Source organism: Semicossyphus pulcher, unplaced genomic scaffold (assembly GCF_022749685.1).
Source record: "Semicossyphus pulcher isolate SPU_LCO1_2020_fin unplaced genomic scaffold, fSemPul1.0.p SCAF_19, whole genome shotgun sequence".
Lineage (NCBI taxonomy): Eukaryota > Metazoa > Chordata > Actinopteri > Labriformes > Labridae > Semicossyphus > Semicossyphus pulcher.
This window is the reverse complement of record NW_027211692.1, coordinates 4645377-4663548: the sequence shown is the minus strand read 5'-3', so window position 1 is coordinate 4663548 and position 18172 is coordinate 4645377.

Below are 18172 nucleotides of genomic sequence, written 5' to 3'. Positions count from 1 at the left end.
ACTATAGTTTGAAATTCCCAGAGCGAAGCCGGGTATCTCATTGGGAATCTCACTGTGGGCGTTGATAGATCACTACAAATATCCTTAATGTTTTCACAGTAGCAGATTAGTGTGATTTGAAAGACTGCTTATGGAGATTAGGCTTCCCTGAGCGTGCCTGAGAAAACACACTGACTTGATGGGAGTTGTGTCTTGATGCACATTTAAGTTTTTTATCTCCAGATAATGCAGAACTGTTGTCCGCCCTACATAACATTAACATAAGTATATTAACATTCCAACAATGTCACTTTACGGAATCATGTGCACATCATGTAAAAGAAGCCTAATTGTTCTGCCTTTCAGTGTATGAAATAATAATGCTGCTGCCATCCTCGGTATCAGATTTGGTAACAGATTGTGATTTTATTAATCTAGGATCATTGTGTGATAAATTTAGAGCCACTGGAGACCACATGATTTCTCCAAAGCAAAAAGTTCATACTAAATAATTAGGTACAGTCAGTGTAGTAAAGATGTGACCAGTCAGTGGCAGCTGCCTGGCACACAGTCTGGCATGTTTCAGATGAAGGCCTGTCCCTGGATGTTTGAAAAGACGGCTAACTCAACACTATATCTCCTAAGGATTTACAGGCATTCAGGACATGGGACACACTGTATCTCTGCACATTCTTAGTTTCTGCAGAGCTGAACATTATTGATATCCCAAATCCAAGACTCCAGTGTACTGTAGCTGTAACCAAGGTAGGTTTTAAGTTGAAAGCATTTCACTTGAATTGGCTGTTTTCTATCATGTAAAGCTTACAGTGAGTGTGCATTTCAAAACATCAACAGTGTTAGTTTGGACCAACAAAATACAAAATGGGGCCCTCTGTTAAATGACATTAGCCGGAGCAGACATGTTCAGGTGTTTGGACATGTTTTTATGTATTTTGTGACAACTTTACTATCATAACATATTGATTTGAAATTTGCCTACTTAACATGTATTATTTATGAGCCAAATACAAAGTTATTTAATTTTTAAAATCTAGCTTAAGAGCATATCCTGATTGCATTCTCCGTGGCCAATTGTTAACGCCCCAAAAAATAGAATAAAACAACACTTAACTATTTTAAAATGCATATATTACATATTAATATAATTAATTATTGTTATTGTATATTATACAATAGAGCAGACAATAGATTTCCCTGTGCCATTTTGACTATGTTGATATATAAAAACCTTTACATGCAAATTATGTTTTTAATTTAAACAGCTTGGTGTAAAGGTATAGAGTGCAGGATAGCAACGTTGACCTATTCACAGTGTAGCCTACCCTACTTCTCACCTACGGCATGCTGGGATAAGCTCCAGCCCCCGAGGATAAGCAGCTTAGAAAGTGGATGGAGGGTTGGACATATGCACCTGATTACGCCATAACATAGAAGTGATAAGGGACTTAAAACACTACCTAGTGGTGTCGAGGATGTAGTTAAACTCTCATCCGACTGACTTCATGTGCAAACTGAGAACATCTAAAATTAGCACATAACTGAGAGGTGGAGACAGGCTGCTGTGAGCTGACAAGTGAGAAGAGATGAAAAAAGTCCCTGTATAGTTTGTGAAGGGTATTTTCATTCTGGGCGGGTTGAATATGAAAGTGTCATTTCAACAAACTACATAATATCTCATCAGTAAGTATTCATTCTGCATGGCAGAGTGCTTCACGGGCATGAGAGCAATTCAATGACTCGTTGTTACGCGCTTCACTGCTCAGCACAGGGAGAGAACGAGAATAATTGGGTGTCTTTGGGCTGGCGTGGTGCTGAGGGTTGCATTCTGCTCTGCGCGCTGATACTGCTTCGCCGTGCAAACCCCCTCTGCTCACCTCCTCTTCACCCACCCCTTTATGGAGGGCTAGTGCTTCTTATACTAAACAAGCTGAGTGATCGTTCAACACACTGACGTCAGCCACAGCTCTGAGCAAACTGCCTCCCCCTCATGACACACACACACATCTGGACATACGGTGCATACACTGTGCGCACTCACACCCCTACATTTGAAGCACTTCACCAGCCTTCCCTCTCTCTTCTGCTGCCTCCCAATCACTGCAGCTTCATTCCAGGAGAGATGCACTCAGCTTTATTACACCCCCCCTCCCTCCTGCACCTCTGCCCATCCACCATAAAAAGACTTCTGTCAGCTGTATTATAAGCCTGCCTCCTTTTCTGATTCTGCAACGCTCATAAAACATCCAGTCAGGTAGAGGGAAGGTTGCAAGGACGTCGCTGCAAATCACCGCCAACACTTTTAGAAGAGCTGCTCTTCTCTCCCTCCCTATCTCTCCCCTTTTAGTCTGGTGCTTTGTCATACACACACAACCACACATTCACTCAGCTCCTTCCATTGCTTCTACACCTCTTTTTTTGCTTTTGATCCGACTCCCTTTTTCATCATACAGCCAACACTTTCTGCAGAATCACCGCATAAAACTTAAAACTTTTTGGTTTAATTTGTACTCGCTGCAAGAAAAGAAATCTTGCTCTTGAGATATGGAAATGTGCAACCAAAGAGGAATGTTGCTTTAAATCTTTGTCAAAAGGCAGATAACTGTTACTGCTGACTCTTATATACTGTAGAATATCAGCAACTCTGTACTGTTTTTTCACTCAGCATACACACACACTTGCACAGAGCTAGAAGTAATTGCGGTAATATTTCAGCTGCTACAGATTGAAGAGATGCAGATACCGTGACACACAAGAAGAAAAGAAATGGCAAAGTGGCTGCAGGAAATTGTAGCTGTAAACGCCAGTGGGCTCTAATAAAAAGACATCTTGAAAAACAGCGATGTCAGGCTGATAAGACCAGAGCAGGCTTCAAGATATGCCAAACAAAAATCTGAAACCCAAGTGGGGGTTAAATTGCCCTATTGATTTCATTTCCAAAACCTTTTCTTGCTCTCTCTCTCTTTCTCTCTCTCTTTCTTGATCTGTGTGGAGTGACTGACAAGAGCAGAGAGGAAAGTGAACAGAAAAGATGAGCAAAAAACAGGCGGAGACGTAGACCGCGTTGCACGGCTCGTGAAGCCCAAAGTAACATCATGTTCCTATGGAAACAAATTCACCATGGAGTGGAGTGCTCACTGCAGGATAAATGAAGCAGAGGCTAATTTGCCATTTCAGTTCTGTTCCTCTGCTCGGCTTGATAATAACTGGATGGGATAATTCCAGCGTAGCCATGCCTTCCAGTAAGGATGTGTTACTGTCACATTAAACAGCAAAGGATGGATAATTTTCTCAGAATTACCCTATAATAACAAATGAGTGCAGTCACGCCAGGCGCTGGGGTTTACTTGAACCCCTCGGTGCAAAATGTGTGTGTGACAGCATGAGCTCATTAATCAGTCTATGGTATGCCCTGCTCTGAACCCAGACACACACACAAACACAGTCATTTTGCTTCCTTTACATACCTTCACATGCAATCACATGAACACACATGCAGTCCTTTGCAGCATTGCATCATCTTTCCCTTTTAGGCACAAACTCGGAAAACAAACCCTGCAAAGCCCTCCATTCGCTACCTCCTACATGCTCACACATAACTGCACACATCATACACAAGCTGACACACACACATACACACATACACACTCCATTCGCACAGCTGGTGCTTGTGTGCAATGAGGCCCAAGAAATGAGAATCTGCAATATGTTGCAAATGGCTCCAGCGGCTCTGCAGAGTGCGTTGCATGTTGTACTCAGTGATCTGTTATGTGCATCTGCGGACACACATGGGACACACGTATGGGACTGGCTATAGCTCACCCTTTTGTGTTGTTGTGTAGTCGCGTGTTTTTTGTATGAGTGCGTGTGGCACTTGTGCTTCAGTGTCTTCGACAGCTACTGCAACTCAGTTTGTATTCTCCAGGGTGTGCATGTATGGTTGTGGATATGTGGACGTTTCAGTGTAAAATACGTTTGACCGCGCAAGATAAGATGCTTGTTGTATACACGTGTACAATCCCAAGAACAAACGACACACTCCATACCTTCACAGAAGAGATTTCATTTGATTTTGACGTATGTGGCCACGATTTCCAAGTCCAACATTTCAAGGATTCAGTTTTATTCCCTGCAAATTGCCTTTTTGACTTGGGCGTAAATGACATTAATACCAAGTCTTCATAAAAAATCACTAATGAAAATGGTTGCTAACAGCAGCCCGTCATTATTTAAATATCTCTCTTTAATATTAGTAATGTGTTATTGATAAAGCCAGTGCTAATGTATAAATATGGACATGAGTTGCAAAACTGCTACGATGCTAATCAAAGGCTTGACAGTTGTAACATCAAGGATGCAGATAGACTGTGTTTACATCCGCCTGGTGGCAGTGTCATGACCTTTGTGTGCCTGCATGTGTTGCTCAGCGTGTGTGAGCGTATGTGTGAATGTGAGGGAAAGAGAGAATGTACTGGTATAATTCTCTTCACACACATTATGGGAATAAAAGGCTCGTTAACACAAGGTCAACAGTTTGAGTTTATAACCTGGATTTGCTTACGTTTAAAAGAGTACTTAAATTTAGTTTGGGGACACGAAAAGGCTACATTTAGAAAAGCACCAGTTTTCTTTAGGTTAAAGTCTTTAGGAAAAAAATATGAATCAATACAATGTCCCCAAAACAACTGCGTTACGGGCAGCGATGAGCTGAATGAGGAAATTAGCCCCCCATAGATCTTTACATGAGCAATGATGTGTTACGTGCTCTTATAATCATCATCACAGAGGGAGGGCAGATGTGTTGGCCTCTATTTTAAAATGAACGATAGACACACACTTACAAACACACACACACACACACACACGCACTCATAAACACAGAGCACAGACAGGTTAGAGCAGGGAAAAGACCTGCTCTTAATCAGGAACGCTGTCAAGCTAAAAACCTTGTGTGTCCTTTAAAGGCACTTCCGTCGTACTGCACCCTGATACACATTTTACATCTCACACTGAAATATCTGATCTCCCATTCTGATTCCAGTAAAGCTCAAAGACTTTCAGATTTCCTAAGAGAACAAAAGATGAAAATGTGTTAAGAGATGAGGTCGTGTCAGAGTGTCTGAGGTTTCAGAAATGCTGCATTAGCATGCTAGCGTGGTTTTTTATTACTGCACACCAGGCTTGTCATAAAGCAGTAAACAGCTATGCAAACATGAACAATGGAGCAGAGCTGTGTGTGTTTGTGAAAGGGGGGTTGCTCTGCTGTTGCTACTCTCAAGCAGCATATCCGCTTTTGTATCTCTTCATAAATACACACAGAAAATACAAACTGTGAGAAAATGAATGTAGAGTTTAATAATGAAAGCTGGAGAGCTCTCCCTCCTGCAGTGTGGGTGATATTATCTGGTCCTTTTTAGAACATTACAGTAGCTGGGTGGGTATAAATTATCTTAATCATGAGGAAAGGAGATAGATTACTGACATCAGTCACCTTATCATAATGCATAAATCTCAGTTTGAAATATTACCCCTCAAGTTAAAATAGAAATCCAACTGCAGCATCAGCTCCTGCAGAGACGAGTGTAAACAATTCTTTAAAACTAGTGAGAATCTTTGTGCCAAGAGGTTGTCAGCACCTCACATAATAAGGTATTAGCCAAGAGGCTTAGGATAAGTTACCCTACCCTATAGCTGGCAACATGGTGGCAATATTGGTACCAGGTTTCAGTAGGCCAACACTTCCCCATGTGGCACCAGTGTTTTTCCTTAAGAATATGTATATCAGAGATATTGATGATCATATTTACTTTATCATCAGGATTCGGAAATGATATTAATTTCAAAATATTTAATTATTTATAACAAATATTAAAAGCTGAATATAAACAAAAGTCTTTTAAGTATGCTAAATCACACATTTTAAAGTAATTATCTTTTTTAATGGTAAAACAGTAGGCTAATAAAGGTTATTAGTATTAAATAAATATATATATACAGTATGTTGCAGACGCTGCTACACAAAGGGGTGAGTGGAGGTGGGAATGAAAGAACAACAACAAGGACAAGAAAAAATGTGTCATAACAGCAGAACGTGCTGAAATATCAAAGAAGAGTCAAAGAAACAAAACAGTCAACATAAAAAATTCAGATTGAGTTTAAAACGTTTCGTAAATGTTCCTTTAAATATTTTCTCACCTTTAGGTTAGAAACTCGGATCCGTCATGTGCTGTCCTCGGGGTGAGTCCTCCGAGAAGAAACGTGGAGATCCAGAGTCCCAGTTTTTACCATCCACGGAACTGAAATCTGTCACACACTTTTCACTGATTTGTTTTTTTCAGCGTGGGCATGTGCAGAAGGTCTGTGCTCGTGAGAATGTCCAGATATGAACAGACAGTGTGTATCTTGCACGTGTTTTTGTGAGAGGGTTACAGAACATGACAGTTAAACTTGTCGGATCCCTCAGTCGAGCTGTGCAGATGCGGCTGTGGACGCATGCAGATGCACCTCATATACACCTGTGCAGGCTGGCAGCAGTAATGTGCGCGCTCTGTCAAAGACTCCCCTTCCCCCTGCACAGCGGCTCCTCTCGCATCCTCCTCGGCTCGTTGTCTCCTCCTCACAAAGGGAAGAAGGTGTTTTATTAATCCGTGTTGCGGCTGCTGTGCATCTTACACGCTGTCAACTTTCTTCTGCCACTCTCAGCGTTTCTCTGACTTTCCAAATACAGCTCTCTCCTCCTCTCCTCCTACACCTCTCTCTCTCTCTTTGCCTTTCCTCATCTCTGCTACTCTATTATGGCAGAAACACAGGGTCCTAGAGCCTGTTGGTGAAGTGTGCTATATTTCAATTACTCTGAGGTCCTCATAAGTATAGAAGAAAGAACACACATTTGCAAAGAGGACGTTTTGCCTTTTCTTCCTTCTTTAAGAGGATTAGTAGGGTCAGGGCTTGATTTTGGGTTTGGAAGTAGGATTGGGTTTAAGACTAGGGATGTAGCAGGGGGGTTAAGGTTAGCTTTTGCAACACAAATGTGTGTGTTTATTTGGAGGCCAGTGGATCCTAGGATTCTGGGAAAGCTGCAAATGTAATATTTGCAGTGCAGAAAGGTGCAAGTATGAGATGACAATCATATTGATGCTGCTGTAGGAGGCAAACAAAAAAATGGACAGACATCAAAACAGAAAGGCAGGGCGAAAAATAACCAAGGGAGGTGGAGAACAAGGGGGGGTTGGTGTTATGCTGTGGCTTTGTGTGTGTATGTACCAGAGCGGAGGCAGTGATATGCCCCCCAGCAAGGATGACTCTACTTAGTGTCAGCCCTTTCATGTCTGCTTCACCCTATGACCCACTTTAGCTACTCGGGCCAGCCCACATTAAGATCTCTAGTCGGAAATAGACTCAAGATGCAAAAACAATCATCCCTGCTTCAGGCTCTTGCTCATTTTGCCGCTTTCAGGGGAGGCTGTGCGATAAAGCTCAGGCGTTGCTGGACACCAGCAATCAATGAAATCCACAGGGCTTACGCTGAGTATTTAATGAGGTGCACTGCTCTAAGCTAGAATCCCCCTCCCCTGGAAACGGTTTAACCTTTCAGCTGTTTTTTGTTTTTGTTGATCTTGTTTTTAGTTCTTCCCAGCCGGTCAGCACAGCCGCAAAGCTGCCCATCTGATGCTCCATTTGTCTCTGGCTGTCAGAGTGACAAGCAGCCTCTCAGTCCATCATGAAGCAGGGATCAATACGCTCTCCTTATTCTCAGCACATCCTCCCCCATCACTCTATTTTTTTTCTCTTTTTTTGCATCTCCCTTCCTTCTCTCCCATCCTCTCTCTTCCTCCTTTAGTTCTCCTTAATCTCTCCATCTCCTCTTGCTTTCTCCATCTCCATCTCTGTGTTTTACTTATTAGTTTAAGCATGCAGAGTAAAGGACAGGGAAGGAGATAGGAGGATTGATCTGGTGGGGGGAGGGCGAGGAGGACACTAATGATATTGCTCGGGGTGAGACCAGTGTATGGCTTTGTTCGTGTGAGACTAAAATTATTCACATAATACAAGATCAATTTTGTCCACAAATACTAACAATCAGCCTGTAAAACCTTCAGTACAATTTATCTTTCCTAGTTTCAGTGTTGATTTAACTTCCAAACGTAATTCTAAATATTTAATACTAAATAAACATTTTATGCATTTACAAGATTTGAAACTCTGACCTCATCATGAAGATATCTGTAACGAACTTAAGTGTAAGTGTGTCTGTCAATGACAGTGAACATATGGCAACAAATATGAACAGACGTAAAGGTGCAGCTACAGTAAGAAATAAGGGGAATTTAGGGAACTAGCAAGGCCTTTTCTTTAAAAAAGATTTGAACAAAGGAAGGAACAACAAAAGAGTCTGACACTTTAAAATAAGTGAACATGGAAAACCGCACTTAAAAAAATGTCCTCCAACAAAAAGTCAAACATGTTTATATGATGTTACAACTAAAACTGCCCATTTTCAAAAGGAAATAGTTGTGTTTGTGCTTTATCACAGTGTTTTATTTTTGTTGACATGTGCAAGTATGTCCAGTGAAGCCCAATCGCAATGTGATTTTATTCTGTTGAAATTTATCAATGGCAATAAAGTTAAAAAAAAAAATGTCCTCCTCCCCCAAAACCAAAAAACACTCACAACACATTCACTTTTGCAAAGTGAGGCTCAGCGCACCAGTATGTGAGTATACACTATGGTCTGATGTTGACAGTTCATATAAGCCTGCCATTGGTGATCTGTTACAGAGGGAATTCTCCTACAATAAGGCAGGCCTTTAGTGTTCTATCCGACTTATGTGTATATGTCCTTTAATGTTTAATGTGAGGATTTCCTTTGCAGGAATTTAGCCATTTTCTATGCCACTGATCTTCTCCCGTGAAAATGTCCCATCAGAACAATGGAACGAGGCAAGGTTGAAAGGGAACTCCCTTCCAGCTGACCCACAGGTGTAGCACCCGTTCTTAGGATAAAGGACGCTTTTCCTTATAGTGTCAAAATTAACTATTGTATTTAGCTGTTGTTACTGGTGTGATAAACTATTATTTTCCAAAGAAGGAAAAGTTCAGTCTGAAGTTTAAATACGTATCTAGAAAATAGACAGTTCAATTAATTCATTATTTTACATATGCATTCCTCAATCACAAATATTAGTCTTGTGTAGGTGTGGGCTTCTGGTGTGTCTCCTTTCTCTGTCTGATGTTGAGGTAGGTGTCACCAGACGAGAGTAAGACTCTTATCGCCTCTCCTGCTAATCATTTTCACAAGCCGATTTGAGAATAATGAGCTAACAGGGGATTGAGATGACTTCTAGGTGAAAAGGCATCGACCACCTGGCAGGGAGATGACAGACGTCACACGAAGCGGCATATCTACACATGCAGCCATGGCAGTGTTATCAGACTCCAAATGAAGTTCAATAAAAGCATCCTTGATGAGATGAAACAGCTGCAGGCACATAATACAAAGGCTGATATTTTAAGTAAGCTTGTGTTCTTCCTTAAGGAGCGCTTCGGCTGCAACATTTCTACTTGAATGGCCACCTCAGCACACCCTGTAGGGAGGATGAAGGGGGGGAGAGACGGGGGAGTGTAGTATTAGCAGAGAGCCTGAGGTGCTAAGTAGCTCAATAGGGAAAACACAGCTAATCCAATACTCACTGAGGAGGGGAAACCAAACCACGTTAGAGTTCTGAAACATAATTATTGCTTCGAAAGTGTTGAATCTGTGTGGCTGGCTGATAACATTAGACTTCATTTTGTCAATTCAGATATCAAAAACGTGTTGAATTGTCTCGTGCTCTTCTGTCAAGCCTGCTGTTTTGTTTTTGTTTTTGTTGTGAACCAGCACTATTGATATTTTAGCAAGATGTAATCTATTAGCCTCGTTAGAGACGAGGGATAACAAGAGATCCTGTTTGTGTGCCAAGCACTTTGGGCAAAATGCAAATACAGCAGCTCAATCTCTCGTCAGGGCTGCACAGAGCTGATGAAGGCTGATTCCTGTGTGTGTGTGTGTGTGTGTGTGTGTGTGTGTGTGTGTGTGTGTGTGAGTGCGCTCTGCAGTGGGGCGGGGGTTTACACACTACCACAGAGGAAATGCAGCCTTTGCACTCTGTGCCTCCCTGGAAGACAATACATGGAGAAAGTCAGGGCTCATGATTCTTTCATTTTTTTTCCATGAATGTTCTCTCTCCTTTCTCTGCCTCTGGAGGCCTGAATTATTTATCTTACATAAGGAAAGAAATGCTAAGGGATACAAGGACAATCAAAAGGGAGAAAGCTCAGCGTGAGATTCCCAAACACCCACACACACATCCACATTTTTGGCATCAACCCCAACCCACACATACACAGGGATGTTTACTGAAATACACTGAAATACACAAATACAGTCTTGGTTTTCAATGTTTTTTAATGCTGGTTTGTCTGAATTGAAAAGGGGAGAGAGACTGAAGAGAAAAGAGCAAGAGAGAGAGGAGAGGAGATAGACCAGGGGGGGGATTTTCTCAAGAGGAGAGAGATTAATGTACCAGTAAATTGATTACACGGCGAGCTGTGAGGGGGACAAAAAGAGATGCACTATCGAGGAGGAGAGTTTGGGGACCAACAAGTCAAAACAGCAGCTTGTTGAGATGTAAACACTTCCAGTGGGATCCCGCTTTCATCACTCTTTCAACTCTGAGACACTTATGAGAATTATGAGTCGCATTTATGGAATAAATAGGATCTAAAAGGTTTCCATCAATTCATGTTTTCTGTATTTCAAGAGATGAAATTGGGAGGCTGGCTCTGAAGTCGATACACATTGCTATAGTTACAAGGTCATTATATAACATTGATAGGCTTTAACTGAAATGCTTTGATATGTCAATACTAAATAAAACACTACATTATCACCTGTCTTATCTGTCAGGATATAACAAAACCTAAAACACATGGTTACACCACATGATCAAGTATAACAGCTAATTGCAAACCACTCCACTAATTTACAAGACAAACACGCTGATTGTATGCATTGCAAGTGTGTTCGTGTTATTAGGCGGGTCCAGCTGAGGGCTTCTAACCTGGTATATTGCACCTGGGCAGGCTGGGCTCGGCTATAGGCTGGCACCTCATTCTTTCCACTTCTCTCTCACCTTTAGCATTTATCATGTTGGTTAGGTTTTCCTCCTGGTTGTCTCTTAAAACACCCCTCATATACTTCAATGCACTCACCACTGACAAACACACTGCACATTTCTTTAATGTGTTTTTTTTGTCTCAGTTTCAAACAAATACTTTATTGATTCCTGGTCTCTTTGTCGAGCTCACTGAGCCTGGGCTGTGACATGTGTTAATTGTCAACATTAGTAGTGCTGGAAGGCAGATTTTGTTACCTTTTACGCGGGCCAGGCAAGCTGTTCCCCCTTGTTTCTAGTTTCCATGCTAGGCTAAGCTAACCAGCTGCTGGCTCAGCTTCATTTTTACCGTACAGACTTGACATTGATTCTTAGTCGTCTCATCTTCCGCTAAACAAGAGAGGAAACCATTCCTTCAATCAAGAACCATTTTCTCTTGCAGGGGCTGCAAACAATGTTAACTTTTACTCTAATAATAAACTTTTAAACCAGAAACATGTATAAAATCCCCCTAAGACCATTTAAGGTTTAACACCTAAGCCTGCTCCTCAGACAGGTGGGGGCCGGTCAGCTTACTCAGGGAAAGAGACACTAATGCACCTGTAACTAAGATAGATCAAAACTTTTTTTGGCTCATGGACTGACTGTTTGGAACAAATACAGATTAAGGAGGAACATCTTGCTGTGATACTTAGAATAAATTGTTACTGACATAATTCAAGCTGACCCTGGCTGCAGTTTTATGTGAAGGACAAAAACACAGACTTTTTTTACAGCCACGTTTTAAGCCTGCGAGAGACGAGTGTTTGATACACAAAGACGGAGAGAGGGAGAGATATGAAGGGTGTTCAGGAAAGTGACCACACAAAGAGTAACAGTCCTGTCCACTTTATTGATGGGACCCCGCCTCTGGTTCGGCTAACTGTGATTGCTTCAGCAGCTCTGTCCTGTTGAAATAGGACTAAGCTTCCAGGGAATTATTCATCTGCACTCCGTCTCTTTGGCATTGTCATAGTCAGTTTCATTCCTCTGTAACATTCATCCTCATGAGGGATGTGCGAACACACACTCAAACCTGGAACAAAGCTACACCAGATGATGGTTTGGAAGATGCTAGGTATAAAAAAGGCTTATAGGGAAAAAGGTAAATATTCAAATTCAACAAAACTTTAATAAGCAAGTGTAGAGTTTCGACAGTTAGGCTGAGGACAAACCTTTTTTCATAACGTATTCAATTTTGTCCATTTCAAATTCATCCAAAAAATTTACATTTCAAGTGACCTCAAAGTGACATGATCAGCAGAGTTTTATTAATTAATTCTCGAGCTAAAGCATCACTTTAATGCTAATACAAAGTTTGGAAAGTTCCTGATGTTATGAAAATTAAATGACTCTCATTAGTTATTTAGAGGAGCATCTTCACAAAGTAAATCCTGCTTTTGATCACCAACAGAAGCACACCGAGCTTCAACACCTTTACTGTAACTGTGTTTGTATAAATGTGAATCTTTATGCAAGTTTTAATTACAGCGCTTATTTGCTTACATTATCTTTTTGATTGTAACCACACAACAAGCCTCTTCTACATTTACAAGTGTTCAAACTTGAAGGTTTAGTCTGCACACTGAGCAAAATAAATTGTTTAGCCATGCAGGCTCTCAGGATGGCAACGTCACTTGGTTCACAACTTTGGCCCAAACTGAAATATCTCATAAACACTGGAAAAGTTTCCATCAAACTTTTGTAAATAAACTTCCCAAAAGATGAATCTTATGGTGATTCCCTGACTGTTCCTCTTGAGAATCAATGATTGAGTGACTGAATGACTGTTGACAACTATGGATAGATGGCCGTTTATTTTGACAAAAACATTTTAACCCTGGATCAAGCCCTTTGCAGGTAAGTTATAACGACCAGGTAAACTTTTCATTTAGAGTCACAGCATAACCCAGAATCTCTGTACACTAGACAGACAGTTGCAGAGGATGTCTGGCTCCATTTTAAATGACGACTCCCGTCCATCCCGGTACCAGCCTGTTAGTGATATCAACACGTTTTAGCAATACAGCAAAATTCTGTATTATTGATGCAATATTTATGGATATCTTCACATTTTATCTGGTTTTCATTCATCTTGTTTATACTGATGGCACATTTCATTTTTATCTTGTTTTTACTAAGGGTTACCCTTTTAGTTTTGACCACTGTCATCACTTTGTCTATCATATCTACCACGTCTGTCTTGTGCTGTTGATTGTGTGTGTGTGTGTGTGAGAGTGTGTGTGAAAGGAGGCCGACTCACTCACTGTAAACCAAATCTACCTACGGGTACAACCTAACCTAACCTAACCTAACCTTAGTACTACATCAAAATAAAAAACATCCCTGTGTCCATCACTTTGATTTATGACTAAATGTCATATAATTGATGACATTCTCAAGTTTCAGCTGCACCCTGTGTTTTGTTTAGGTCTAATTACCATATAAATTGGTGCTACACACAACAACATGTTACAGCTTAGCATCAGCATGTTAGCATGGTCACTGTGATCATGTAAGCATGCTGACGTTAGCATTTAGCTCAAAGCATCACCATGCATAAGCACATCCTCGGTGGTAGCTGTTGACCCTTACTCTTGTTTATGTTCATATATCTTTTTCCACCAATAACTTGCATGAATTATTCTGTGCAGTAAGTATTTTACAGATGTATTTAAATATATAATGAGCACATACTTCATCTGAGTCATATCCATAATCTGGCTCAGTGGACGGTCATTGGCAGAGCTGCCTGATGTAGAGTGCTTCACAGCAACAAGGCAGAGGCACTATTAACTGAGGTCACCACACAAAATGATCATAATTCACTATTCTCCTCTGCGCTCCACAGTCCATTGTCCTTGCTCTCTTTCTCTCCCTCATTTTGTTTGCTGCCCTGTGATATATTTTTCCCAGATGCAGCACATTTTCCCTCATCCTCCTCCTTTTATCCATTAACCTCACAGTGAACTGGAACAGCTCCTCGTTATGAACATTTGAAAGGGACGGTGCAGTAGCCACTAATCAGATCAGACAGCAAGAAAATACCAGGGCATTCACACATACCAGGGTATATTCAGCGCACACACACACACACACACTGACTACTTTTGAGAGTTTCAAATGGGTCTTGGTGTAGTGAAACTGCGGTACATATAATGAAATAAATGCTTGAGTGGACATTTAAGGGGATGAGATGTGCAAAGTGGGAGCGTTGATGAAGAACAAGCTCGAGGTGAGTCACTCGAGTGAAACTGTAGTGAGAACGAGAGAAATGAAGAGAGACAGAGGAAGAGTGAGGGAAAACGAGAACAGTGAGGGGCAGAGACAGAAAAAAGAGATACAGAGAGAAACGTTGGAAAAAAGAGGGTTAGAGATGGAGAATAGGATGTTGGTGTCATGCATTAAACTAATGGTGCTAGTGTCCGTGTGTGTGGGGTGGGGGGTCTTGGTTAAAGGAGCAACTCGCCCCTGGAAAAAGCCACTGTCATTTTCGCCCATTCTACATACATACAACACCCAGCATGCATTGCGCCCCTCCCTCTGAAAGGAACGGCCCAGCGACGCTGGACTGAAATACTACCGTTTTGCTGCAGGCAATGGCGCAGAGCAGTAAGACGAGAATATACCGGTGGATCATTATCATCATATTTCTACCATAATGGCGTTAGCTCCCCATAACAGCATGATAGGACTGAGGTAGAAAATCGGCCAACTGGCCCTTTAAAGGAGCCAGATTAAGAATAATGCTAATGCTAGGACAGTCTGTCTTTAAAGGACTCAAAGAGACTGAGAACACACAGAAGAGAGAGGAGAGAGTTAGATTCAGAGGTTGTTCGCACAAAGCAATGATACCAAGGGATGATCTCTGTGTATATTGAAATAGGGAGGGAGGAGAGAGGAGGGAGGGGAGAAGGAAGAGAGTGGCTGGATGAAGTAGAGAGGATTTGAGAACAACTTCGATAAGAGCTGTTTTCAAGTAAAGGGAGCAAACAAAGGCTTTGCTCAAAGCTTTCAAATCACACTGCTGTGTTTGTCTCCACAAATCCATTCTTGAGTTTGTTCTTTGTGGTCATTTTGAAAAAGACCTGATCAAAAATCGGAGTATAGCTTGATGGTGGAAATGAATACCACCGCCCTTGAACAATGACATATTAACTGTCCTTGTGTGTGATGTGATTGCATGGAAAAAGTCCTCTCTGTGCGGATCCTGTATCCATCTCTTTCATGACCCACAATGCAGTAGCATCCATTTGGGAAACGTTTGTGTGACGTCATATCTGACAGGAATTTCAGTTTGGACAAGGAGGGCAGAAAGAGATGGAGAGAGAGAGAGAGGGAGAGAGAGAAGGGGAGTCATACAGAAGGAGGAAAGTAATGAAAAATGAGAACAATGGGTTGAACTCTGGCAGAGCAAGTGAAATGTTTTCCCTGGGGAAAAAGGCAGAGAGGGAGGGAGAAAAAGAGCTATTCCTTGCCAGTCTAATTTGACTGATAAAGAGATAAAATAGTGAAAGGAGAACATAAGAAGGAGGACATAAGAGATGGGGCAACTGAAAAAGTGAAGGACACAGAGGAGAGAGACGATTGAGAGACAGGACTGTCCCTGGTTTTGGAGTGGAGGAGGAGGATGTAGCGAGGGAAGATGGCAGTTTTTTTAGGTTTTTTTTTTTTACCAGTGTGGCCCTTGCTTAGCCTGGGCTGACGGACTTGTTGTCCTGAAGGCCTGAATGATTTATTAAAGTGAGGAGTGGCAGAGAAGAGGGCAGCCAGGCGAGCTCTGATTAACTAGGGGAGCGAGGGAGGACAAGCACTCCTCTATTATTCATTACTCCAAGGGAGCACAGAGTAGGAGCATGGCTAGAATAGTCCAAGTAGGAAAAGAAGCAAGAAACAGAAACGTAGTGGACCTTTTTGTAGGCCGCTTTCAAGCCCTTTTGTGTTTTTTCCACTTTGCTTTCCCAGTTTTAGTTTGTGCCCTTGATGCGTTCTTGCTAGCTGGGTTCAGTAAAGCTGAATGTTTCTGCAGGGATCTGTCTGCTCACCTCAGTGTCTGAGTGAGAGTGTAGCATGCATGCAGTAATGCAGGCTAACATACACACGCAAACAAAACCACACGCGAAAACACACAAACACACACACATGGACAAGGGTCTCCCTTCGAGGCAGTTTGCTGGCTGTCACATACAATACTCTCAAATAAAGGGAGGCATCAGTCCAGTTCTGTTCTGGACTGCTGGAAACCAGACATGGCATGCAGTATGACTGCATCCATCCGTTGTCACAGCCATGTAAAGCCACATGCAAACACACATATACACACTTGTTTATTGTCTTTAAATAATAAAGCATAGCTCTTGCTGAGATCAGGGTATGAGATACTTTCCTTTCAGTGGTCTGACAGAACCAATCTCCTCAGAAGTATAAGTGAGAGGGGCATCTGTTCAATACTTAAACGGCAAAAACATACAACATTGATGACCTGTGGGTCCACGGGTTGCCTTCTTATGACGGAGGCATCGTACTCTCGACTTGTCTGCGACAAGGTCTGAATGAATGGATACGATTGTGCTTGTATCTCTACTCCAAAGTCACTCATACTCATATTCTTACTTTTTGTCACCATCACAACAGATTTCAGATCGTAATATTTGTACTTTCTGTCAGTCGGGGCAGTTGTAATGGAGCATATTTGACATGGTTGAGTGGTTTATAGATTATCTTTGCATTCTTCTGGCAGGTATCCCATCAGACAGAAAATTGTGTTGTGTTGTGCTGAGAAAGGTATTCCATTCCCTCTACCGCACCCTTTATTTCTCTCCATTCAATTTTCCCATCCTGCTTCGTCATTGTCTCACCCCTCCTATTTCTTTGTACAGCCTCCTCAGCTCTGTTTTTTACCTCATGTCTGTAAAGCCCATCTGCTCTTAGTGCTCTTATGTGTTTATTTGACCGCAGCAGTTGAGGGACGGCCTGTCGTGTCAAGTGGGGTTGTCAGACCCCGATGGGCCAAAGAGGCTGGCTCCAGATAATGGCCAGCCTTTCTGAAACCACAGAGTGTATGTGTGTAAGTGGAGGTGGTGAGGGCAGTGAGGCAGAATTGAATGCAGTGAGGAGAATGAGATAAAAATAAAAATGTGTAACCACTCTGCAGACTGGGCAATAACTGCGCTCTGAACCAGCTGGCTGCAGACCACGTCAATAAGAGTTCATTTTGCTCCATCTTGGTTATAATGGGGTTTCGATGAGGCATCAAATGAGTTCTGCTTGAACAGAGTCATGTTCAGCAGAAAACTGCTGCAGATATAATTTTTTTCTCTGTGCAGGACTGTCAAAGAGCAACAGGGAGAAAGGGCCTTAAGTATGACTGTATGTTTGTGGCCTCATGGGCCCAAAGCAAATGTGCATTTGCGTCTGCACTCAGAAAAAAGAGATAGATTTCGGAGAGTGTTTGTGACCCTGTTATACGTTAAATATTTACAACTTACGAGCACTAACAGCAAAGAATGAAAGTCTTGAGCTCTCCTCTTAGATTCATTTTCATTGGAATTGTTTCTAGAGATCAGAAAGGGCGAAAAAATCATCCAGTATTTCACAATAAAAGCCCCCCAAAAAGAATTGAAAAAGTGATACTGATTTATAAAGCTGATAGTTGTTTTTGTTCGTATCTCTTCTATCCTTTTAATCATCTTGTGACCCCCACAGACCCAATGAAATTAAATTTCCGTCTGTTCTGATAATTATGTCTTATCTGATGAATCTTCTTATTAATCCCGTCATTGAGTCGTGTTTCCTGAATGAAACTACAGTTGTTTTAGTGACATTATCTCATCTCCTTGATTTGGTTGTGACTTGGATCAATTCAATCTTTGAATAAGGATGAGACTTAAGGTAGACATTATACAACGACTGCTCCTTTCTTGCTGTGCCTTTGCAGTCAACACCAAGAGATCTGTTTCAGCAGAGCATAATGTATGCTGCCA